This window comes from Copadichromis virginalis, linkage group LG18 (genome assembly GCF_057382275.1).
Source record: "Copadichromis virginalis isolate Kocher_CV1m ecotype Utaka linkage group LG18, C_Virginalis_male_GT1.1, whole genome shotgun sequence".
Taxonomy (NCBI): domain Eukaryota; kingdom Metazoa; phylum Chordata; class Actinopteri; order Cichliformes; family Cichlidae; genus Copadichromis; species Copadichromis virginalis.
In genome coordinates, this window is record NC_140635.1 from 2340001 (window position 1) to 2349159 (window position 9159).

At 42.8% G+C, this 9159-nt stretch overlaps 1 protein-coding gene across 1 annotated transcript in view; it reads right to left on the reverse strand.

Moving 5' to 3' along the window:
* LOC146686893 (uncharacterized) overlaps positions 1–8369 on the reverse strand; it is a 16839-nt gene extending 8470 nt beyond the window's left edge. The window contains exon 1 of the mRNA XM_085438999.1: positions 6687–8369. The gene's annotated coding sequence lies outside the window, so the exon portion shown is untranslated. The remainder of the gene's footprint in view (positions 1–6686) is intronic.
* Positions 8370–9159: the final 790 nt, after the last annotated feature.

A 9159-nucleotide genomic window follows, 5' to 3' on the forward strand; every position in this document is an offset into this window, starting at 1 on the left:
TTTGAACATACACAATAGTTTATTTTTAGCTTACAAACATCTGAGCATAAAGTGCTGACAAGGAACCCTGGTGTAAACATTAAAATGAAAGTCAGTACAATGTGCAGATTGCAGAAATATACATAAAAAAAATCAGTGGCTTTACCACACTCAGTTTTTCGACATCTGTGAACTACTAGACAGTCATTCAATTAAAAAAAAAAATTAAATAAATAAAACTAATAAATAAAAAATACACACATCTTACTGATCTCTGCAGTCAGTAACATTACACATAAAGTGCAAACATAATAGCAATTGTATAAACACACACACAAACACGCCTTTAAAATTTAAAGGGGTGAAATTGGACGGTCTAGTTCTGATTAGCGTCACCGCTGTCTCGGTGGAGTTTAATAAACTCGGCCGTCTGCTTCTTGCTATCTAAAATATAACCAGACACTGGTGTAAATTCTCGACTGTCTCATACTTCTGTTTAATAAGTTTTCTGTTTGACGTTTAGTCAGCTGTGTGAAAACCAAGGAGGAACCCACCCGGGGGATTAATAAAGTTTTATTTTATCTAATCTAATAACTTTAATCTCAGCCAAACCGATTTACTCACGAACAAACAAAACACTGAAAAAAGCCCAACAATAACATTTTTAGGTCGTCTAAGTGACTTATATATTACGTTTAACCTGAGCAGCGAAACTCCGCGGTGATCTGAAAATGATGTGCCGGGAGTTGTGCCGTTCTCGGCCGCATCAGTAACCCTCGAGCTCCCGGCTAGCTGTCGAGCTGGTGGGTAGCAGACGCCTCTGAAAACGTCGAAGCACTTTTGCAAATATGGGATATCTTGATAAACCGAGCAGATATTTGATGTTTACACAACTACTTTCTCGCCTGAAAATATGTTAAAAGTTTATTTTGTGACCCAGAAAGATTAGTATGAGTAATTTTAAAACTTAGTAGCGGCCGCCATTGCTGGAAACTAGAGTTTGGCTGGGCCGCGCTATGAATTCTGGGATATGGTAGTAATTTGTGTCGTGTCCAAATTCATGGGCTGCATTCTCCTGAGGCCGCATTTGTAGACCGATTACGTCACAGCGACGCGCCGAAGGCTGTCCAAATACGTAGACCCCTCCGAATGCAGCCGACAAATGCGTGCTCCTTTTTCCGAATTTGAAGGATGGGTCGGGTGTGTCCTTCGTGGCCCACCATATCCCAGAATTCATAGCGCGGCCCAGCCAAGCTCCAGTTTCCGGCTAATGGCGGCCGCTACTAAGTTTTAAAATTACTCTTATTAATCTTTCTGGGTCACAAAATAAACTTTTAACATATTTTCAGGCGAGAAAGTAGCTGTGTAAACATCAAATATCTGCTCGGTTTATCAAGATATCGCATCTTTGCTAAAGTGCTTCGACGTTTTCGGAGACGTCTGCTACCCACCAGCTCGATAGCTAGCCGGGAGCTCGAGGGTTACTGATGCGGCCGAGAATGGCACAACTCCCGGCACATCATTTTCAGATCACCGCGGACTTTCGCTGCTCGGGTTAAACGTTGTCAGCCGGTGATCAGCTGTGATCAGCTGATCACGGGGCCGGGGTTAAAAGAGAGACGCCACCCACCTGTTCGCCGCTCAGACATCATTCTCTTCGTGTCAGGAGCTCCGAAACTCTGCCGACGTCAGTCTCCGCCTGATTCAGCAACCGTGAGTGATTATCCCTTCAATCCTTTTTCTCTTCCCGGCTCCGCTCGCTCTCTGTCGGTAACGACCGTTCCGAAGCCACGCTTCGGGCACTGATCGTTACTAGAATAACTGCGTGCCTGCTCCAAACCCACCGCTAGCCTTCGCCGCGCTTGGGTCTAGCCAGCACGCCACACGGGCACGCCGAATTACTGTGTGTAACCCGCCCGGCCGTGACAAACGTAATATATAAGTCACTTAGACAACCTAAAAATGTTATTGTTGGGCTTTTTTCAGTGTTTTGTTTGTTCGTGAGTAAATCGGTTTGGCTGAGATTAAAGTTATTAGATTAGATAAAATAAAACTTTATTAATCCCCCGGGTGGGTTCCTCCTTGGTTTTTACACAGCTGACTAAACGTCAAACAGAAAACTGATTAAACAGAAGTATGAGATGGCCGAGAGTTTACTCCAGTGTCCTGTTATATTTTAGACAGCAAGGAGCAGACGGCTGAGTTTATTAAACTCCACCGAGACAGCGGTGACGCTAATCAGAAGGCTAGACCGTCCAATTTCACGGCCGTTTACTTCCGGCCTACCCGATCTTCTGAGGACCCGGCCCACGTAGACCGCGAAGGCCGGGTCCTCAGGAGAATGCATCCCATGAATTTGGACACGACCTTGGACAGCCTTCGGCGCGTCGCTGTGACGTAATCGGTCTACAAATGCGGCCTCAGGAGGATGCAGCCCATGAATTTGGACATGTCCAGAGTATAATCGCAGCCTTTGCGGTTAGAAAATTGCACTTGATCATGTCGCGATATTATCGCAAATGCGATATATCGTTCAACCCTACTCAAAACTGGATTATAGATGGCAGAGAGTTGGTGTCGTAAACCCCCACCTCTGTTCAAAGATGGTCGCTCACAGTGGACATAAATGGCTTCTTTCACTCCTCTTTCAAACCATCTGTCCTCTCTGTCCAAAATGTGAACATTGGCATCCTCGAAAGAGTGACCTTTGACCTTTAGATGCACATGGACAGCTGAGTCTCTTCCTGTGGAGGTGGCTCTTCTATGGCTACGTTCACACTGCAGGCGAAAGCGCATCAAATCCGATTTTTCTGACCCTATGCGACCCATATCCGATCATGCTATGACAGTGTGAACGGCACAAATCCAATATTTTCAAATCCGATCTGGGTCACTTTCGTATGTGGTGCTGAATCCGATACATATCCGATGTTTTAGAAAGCGACTGCTGTTTGAACGGTCATGTCGCATTAAATCCGTCTTTTACGTCACCGTCACAAGACAGAAGCCATCAGCGCCGGAGAAGCGCCCGATAAGACATCACGAACGCTTCCTGGCCATCCCGTGTAGATGTCAGTGAAACTGTTGGGAAGACAACGTTGGAGAAACGTGAACATTTTATTTGTACTGTGTAATCTGCAGCTATCCTTTGAAGCACCGCTCCTCTAAAACAGCAATAAGGATCATTATTAGGTTATTTACATTGTTATGTAAATAACAAATTAACTTAAAGCAAAAATTGGGAAACGTAAAGTCCGAAGTCTTTATATTAAGGCCATCAGTCAAACAATAGTGTTTGCTCTGGGTCTAAACTGAGCGCGTTGTGTGTGAAGTCTTCTTTTGTGCATGCGGCCGCTTTGAGCGTTCACACTAGAGCGCGTTTGCTGTCGCATTTTATTTGTAGAGTGAACACGCAGACAAAAAAATCGGATTTGATCAAAAAATCGGAATTGAGCATTAAGACCTGCAGTGTGAACGTAGCCTAAGTTGTGCCATGCGCTTGTGAAGTGGCTGTTTGGTCTCTCCAATGTAGAGGTCCTGGACCTTTTTTGCGTCACGGACCGGTTTAATGTCAGACAATATTTTCACGGACCGGCAGGTGTCACGGATAAATACAACAAAATAAAATGATATGACCAAGACAAAAACTGTGGTATTTTGTAAATATAATATTACACGCGAATTCACTGTGTAATTGTGTAACTTTATTAGCAGCATCCTCCTGATAAAGGCATCGCACATAAACAAGTAGTATTGCCTTATTGTCCACATCTGTAGACTCATCAACCTGCAAAGCGTACCATGGTGATGTATTAATTTTCTCCAACAACTGTGTCTCAGCGTCCTCTGCTATTTCATCAATGCGATGAGTAACAGTGCTAGCCGACAGAGGCACCTGTGCTATCCTTTCAGCCGCCACCTCCCCAAAAAGTTCACAGCAAATGTCTTTAGTGGCAGGAAGGATCAATTCTTCACCAATAGTGAATGACTTTTTAGCCTTAGCAATACGGTTAGCCACCAAGTATGATGCTCTCAGTGCACCTGTATTTGTTGTTGTGGAGGCCCTCAGTAATTGCTTCTGTCCCTGTTGTTCCCGCTTTTTTCTTTCAAAATACTCCAAAGGCTTGTTTTTTAATGTTGGGTGCTTGATCTCCAAGTGACGAAGCAGTTTTGAAGGCTTCATTGCCTCATTGGAGAGCCGGTCGCTGCATATTATGCAGAGCGGGCTTGGTGCGTGGGAATCGCCTGTCGCGATAAATCCATATTTCAAGTAGGTATTTTGTTATTGTCTGTTAAATACAGCTTTCTTTTTCTTAGTGGTTGTCATACACTCTTCTTCTGCCTCCTCACTGGGCCTTTTTCCCTTTGCAAAGAAACCCTCCAAAGACATCTGTTTTTTACTCATTTTGCTAGCTTGGAGGTTTAATATTAGCTACTAATGTATCTTGACATGCGTCAAGAGTCAGTCATAGACGGAAGTAAATGAGAGAATTCAGTCTTTTTCAAAATAAAACACTGTTCAGAGTCAGATAATAAATAAAATGAAATTAATGTAAGTTATTTATTTTTTCTGTGCGGTATGAGCCTCAACTCTCGTGGCCCGGTACTGGTCCGGGACCCAGGGGTTGGGGACCGCTGCTGTGTTTGTATGAACTGGACCATCTGCTTTGTCGATGTGCACATTTTGTAATCTTCCCGTGAGGAGCTCGGGACATTTCTGCTCCAAATCCACAGAGTAGCTGATCACTCTGCATTCCTTCACATCGAACTGTTATGATCCAGTCCCATTTGATGAGGTTGCACAATGTTCCAGATCATTTCCCAAGAACCTTATTTGAAGAACTTAATTTGACTGTCTCAGCAGCAGAGGATAACTGGAGATGTGTACATTAATATAAATAAAGCTAAAGAAAAATGAACAGGTAGCCTACAGAAAACATGTCCTCCACCAGTAATTATCACATTATTACCTTCTTGTTTCTGCCTTGCTGCCGAACTATTACCACCTTACTACCGGGCTGCATTTCCATATTATTACGTAGTGATGGGCAGATGAAGCCCCATGAAGCACTGAAGCTTTTCATCCAATTGGTTCACCCCAACGCGAAGCTTCATGAAGCTTCATTTGCTCTAGCAGGACACCTACTGGACGTAAAAATAATAGCTGGTATGAATTTGAAGAGTGTGGCATTTTGCACACAGCCTGTAAATGTCAACAACAAAAGGAGTGTGTAAAACACCTATATTGTAGTGATGCAGTATACTGTGTATATTTATGCTGGCAGTATGGAAAGACAATAAAAACAAAGCACAAATTTAAATATCACACACGTCACTTATTGCATTGTATGATATTGTTATATCATTTAGTAACATTACTGCATGCTATAGTATCATGGCATTTGATGGCTCACCTGGTCTTGCTCCACAATCGGTGTTCCCCTTATTCTCATGCATAGCTCTGCAGTGCCTAAGCATGGATGAGGTGTTGCTGTTATATCCCAGCTCCCTGGCACATAGCAAACACTTCACCTTGTACAAAAGTACAGACAGCCTAACATAGGTTGTATTGCACCATCAGTATCATGAAAATACATCTTCTGTAGAAATTTACATACCTTGTTGGGAGGAATAAGATCAAAATGTTCCCACACAGGGGAGGACATCCTCCTCTTCTTAGCCGGCTCCATTCTCTCCTGACTTTCCTCACTCTCATAAACCTCCAAACGGTCTCCAAACTCTCACTAACCGCAACTCTCCATCAAACACCCACATTTTGGATGAAGTCTGAGGGTTTATATCGCTCTCATAGCTCGCGGAAAAAATTCGAACCGCTTCATGAACCAGTCACGTGGTACAGCCGGGCAGCGAGGCTTCGGACGTCATCATTTTCAGCTCCTCCCATAAATGAAGCAAGCCTCGATACGCGCTTCGCGGAAACGCCCCCTCATTACTCGACACACGCTCCGAAGCCTCGATACAGAACGTCCCATCACTATTATTACCTGCAGTTTTTGGGCCCTTATTATACAATTACATAAATCTCAGTGTTATATGACTCAACTATAACTTTGTTTGCTACCATGATTTTTTTTTAATATAGTTGTGAGTGGTAATAACATATAAATTGAAGAACACAGAGTGAGATGCACATTTTGTAGTCCATCTTCTGTCACTGTAGTTCCTTCTCGTTTTTAAGTCCTTAAAAATCCTCCTTAATACCTTTCCTTCACCTTGTAATGTTTCCCACTGTGATGAAGAAAAAATGTTAAGGAGAAGGAGGTAATTTTTGGACTGTTCAAAGCGTGCTCTGACCACTCAGCTATCGTCTTTCCTGAGGAAATCTGACTGCTGGACCACACCCTGTAACTTTCTCTCTCTCTCCTCCCCAGCAGTTTGTTTGTTTCGGTTTCTGTTTGCTTTTTGTTTTCCACAGACTATCATCCACACTCACACATTAGTGACACAGTCATCCCACATTTGGGATTAAATAAATAAACTCCATTACTGTGTGGTCGTCCTGTTTTATCTGAGCTGATTAATGGCAGCACTCACTTTCAGTTTCACTCGCTGGTTATAAAACACTGACGGAATGAAAGCGTTTCACTCCCTGAATGACGACAGACAGTCTGTCTGACTGAAATGCCTCTTTAACTGATCAACCTGGATCATTTATCATTCATCATGATGACCCACAGTGTACTCACAGCAGAGCTCGTCGATCCTCTGAAGTTGTTCTGTCGTCTGCCTCTTGGTCTCTGAGAGGAAACAACTCCAACCGCAAACGGTCTGATATCTGCGGCTGTAAACTCTGCTGCCCCCTTGTGGCACCAACACACTGCAGCTGCTGCTACTGATCATGACAGACGAGACAACATTCAAGTAATATTAACAAGCACATTAATTAAACATTACTGAACAGATTGGTGCACAAAGAGAAAAAAAACATTGAAATTCAACTTTCATCTTCAGGAAATGTTTTTTAACACTCACAGTTTCACATCTATAAATCTGACCATAAATCTGTCAGAGGATGTCAGATAAGACCGTAGACCTGAAGAAGCCAGGAACGTTCTACTAGACATCAGCAGGAAGCTCGGTGAGAAGGTGACAACTGTTGGTGTGATTATTTAGTAATGGAAGAAATATCAAATGACCATCAGCCGCTCTCGGTCTGGAGCTCCATGCTTGCCTCATGGGGTGATGGTGATCATCAGAAAGGTGGTTGTGATGGACAAACCCATGGCCACACTCTGAAGTCGCTGCCAGACAAAATGTGGTGGCCAGGGTTTGAAAGCATTAAATGCAACAGGGATAATTGGACTGCACCACCGCTTCCTGCTGAAGGGGGAGAATGTGTGTTTTCTTTAATGTAAAAACAAAGTAGTTGCCCTTAATTAAATATTTGAGTTTAGGGCTTAATGATTTTCTTCTTTGGTGTTTAGTTTATTATCAAACCAGACTGTACTGCATTGTTTCTTGTTTACAGTTGTGTTTTGTTTAGTTACCCCTCACGTGTCATAGTGGTCTGATCAGCCATTAGATATACCCTTGTGTGTCATTTCCTGTTTAGGTCAGTTATGTTTGTTTGGGCAGTCAGTTGGTTTGTTAAGTTGTGGTTTTACATGAGTTGAGTTTTGTTTCTTTTACCTCTTTTATGAGCTCAACATTTATTACTTTTGTAAATATAATTTTTGGTTTAAATGCCAACCCTATTTTTCAAATAATTTCTGTGACTCCTCCTGTTTTCAACTCGGTCCATCACACAGGTCCAAGCCAGCTAAGATCAGCAAGAACCCTGTTATCATGGTTCCAAAAAGGTAGATACTCGTCCTGTCCTAGATCGACCGTCCCGCCAGGCACATGACCCTCCAGTTCCTCCACCTGTCCATCATGTATCTGGCAGGGAATGTCCCTCCAGGATAGTCGGGCTCCCCCGACCTCAGGCTTCTCGTAGAGAAGAGGGTGTCAGTTGGATTCAGGACCAGTTGATCAAATCATAATTATCAAACTACTTGTTAGTCAGTTTAGAGTATCTGAAAATGAGGGACTGTGTATAAAAATGTCTGTAATTCCTAAACAGTTACTGGAAGTTTTTTGTAAAGATTACAATTTCATCTGTCTTCAGACCACAGCTCTCTGTGTTTCTTCTACCTCTGATGTTGTTCAGTCACATTTAACTTCAAGTTGGTATTAAATGCAGTGAAATGTGTTTTCAAACAGCAGACAGTGTAGAAGCATGCAGGCATTATCTGATGAGCTGACATGTTTAAGATGAGGAATAAAAATCTTCAGGTTCGGCTTTTTTCCAGCTCAGCAGTCAGACTGAAGCAGATCAGTGATGCTGACTGAGAGGCCTGTTCACCAAAATCATCCTGCAGGTCAGCTTTTTATGTTAATGAGAACATTACACTCACAAACTCATGATCATGTGACCATGATCTTAAAGCTAATCCAGCAGGTTCGAGTAATTATTAATGAATCAGAGCTCAAATTATTACTTTAAAAGCATCAGGACACCTGCTAACAAATGAGAGAATATGGACCAATCAGCTCACTGAATTCTGATCTTAATAAAGTGACTTCCAGCTGCTTCCTGTTACAACAGGTCACCACAGCGTGCAGCTCCTGACACGGCAACAAAGGGATTCATGTCTCTGTTTAATCAAACGCGACTTAATGACAGGACTGGCTGAATAAATGTTTGAACTGTGAACAAACGCTGTGTCACAGTGAGATTTTAGAATTGACATTTGTACTTAGAAACATAATCATATATGCTTAGAGTCTACAATTGTTTGCATATTGATAGAAGGTCTCATCCTTAGTAAGACTCTGTGTGCTATGAGATGGGAGGACGTTCACTCCTTTTCCAGAGTGTTCTGGCATACCTCACATACATCCGAGGGTCATGAGAGAGGTTGTATCTTCTCTTTCTGATATATGGTACGGCAGACACATCTGTATCTGTTTGAGTATAAGAGCCTTTTCTTTAGGTGGACCGCTGGACTCCTCGCGCCAACTTTCTGAGGAGGCGTTCACAGGGTCATATTTTGACACACACACACACACCTACACATACACATTTACACACACACATGCACACACAGACAGGTAGTCTTTGTTCACACATATGTCTGTTTAAGATGTCATATGTTAATGAACCTATGCATATACATG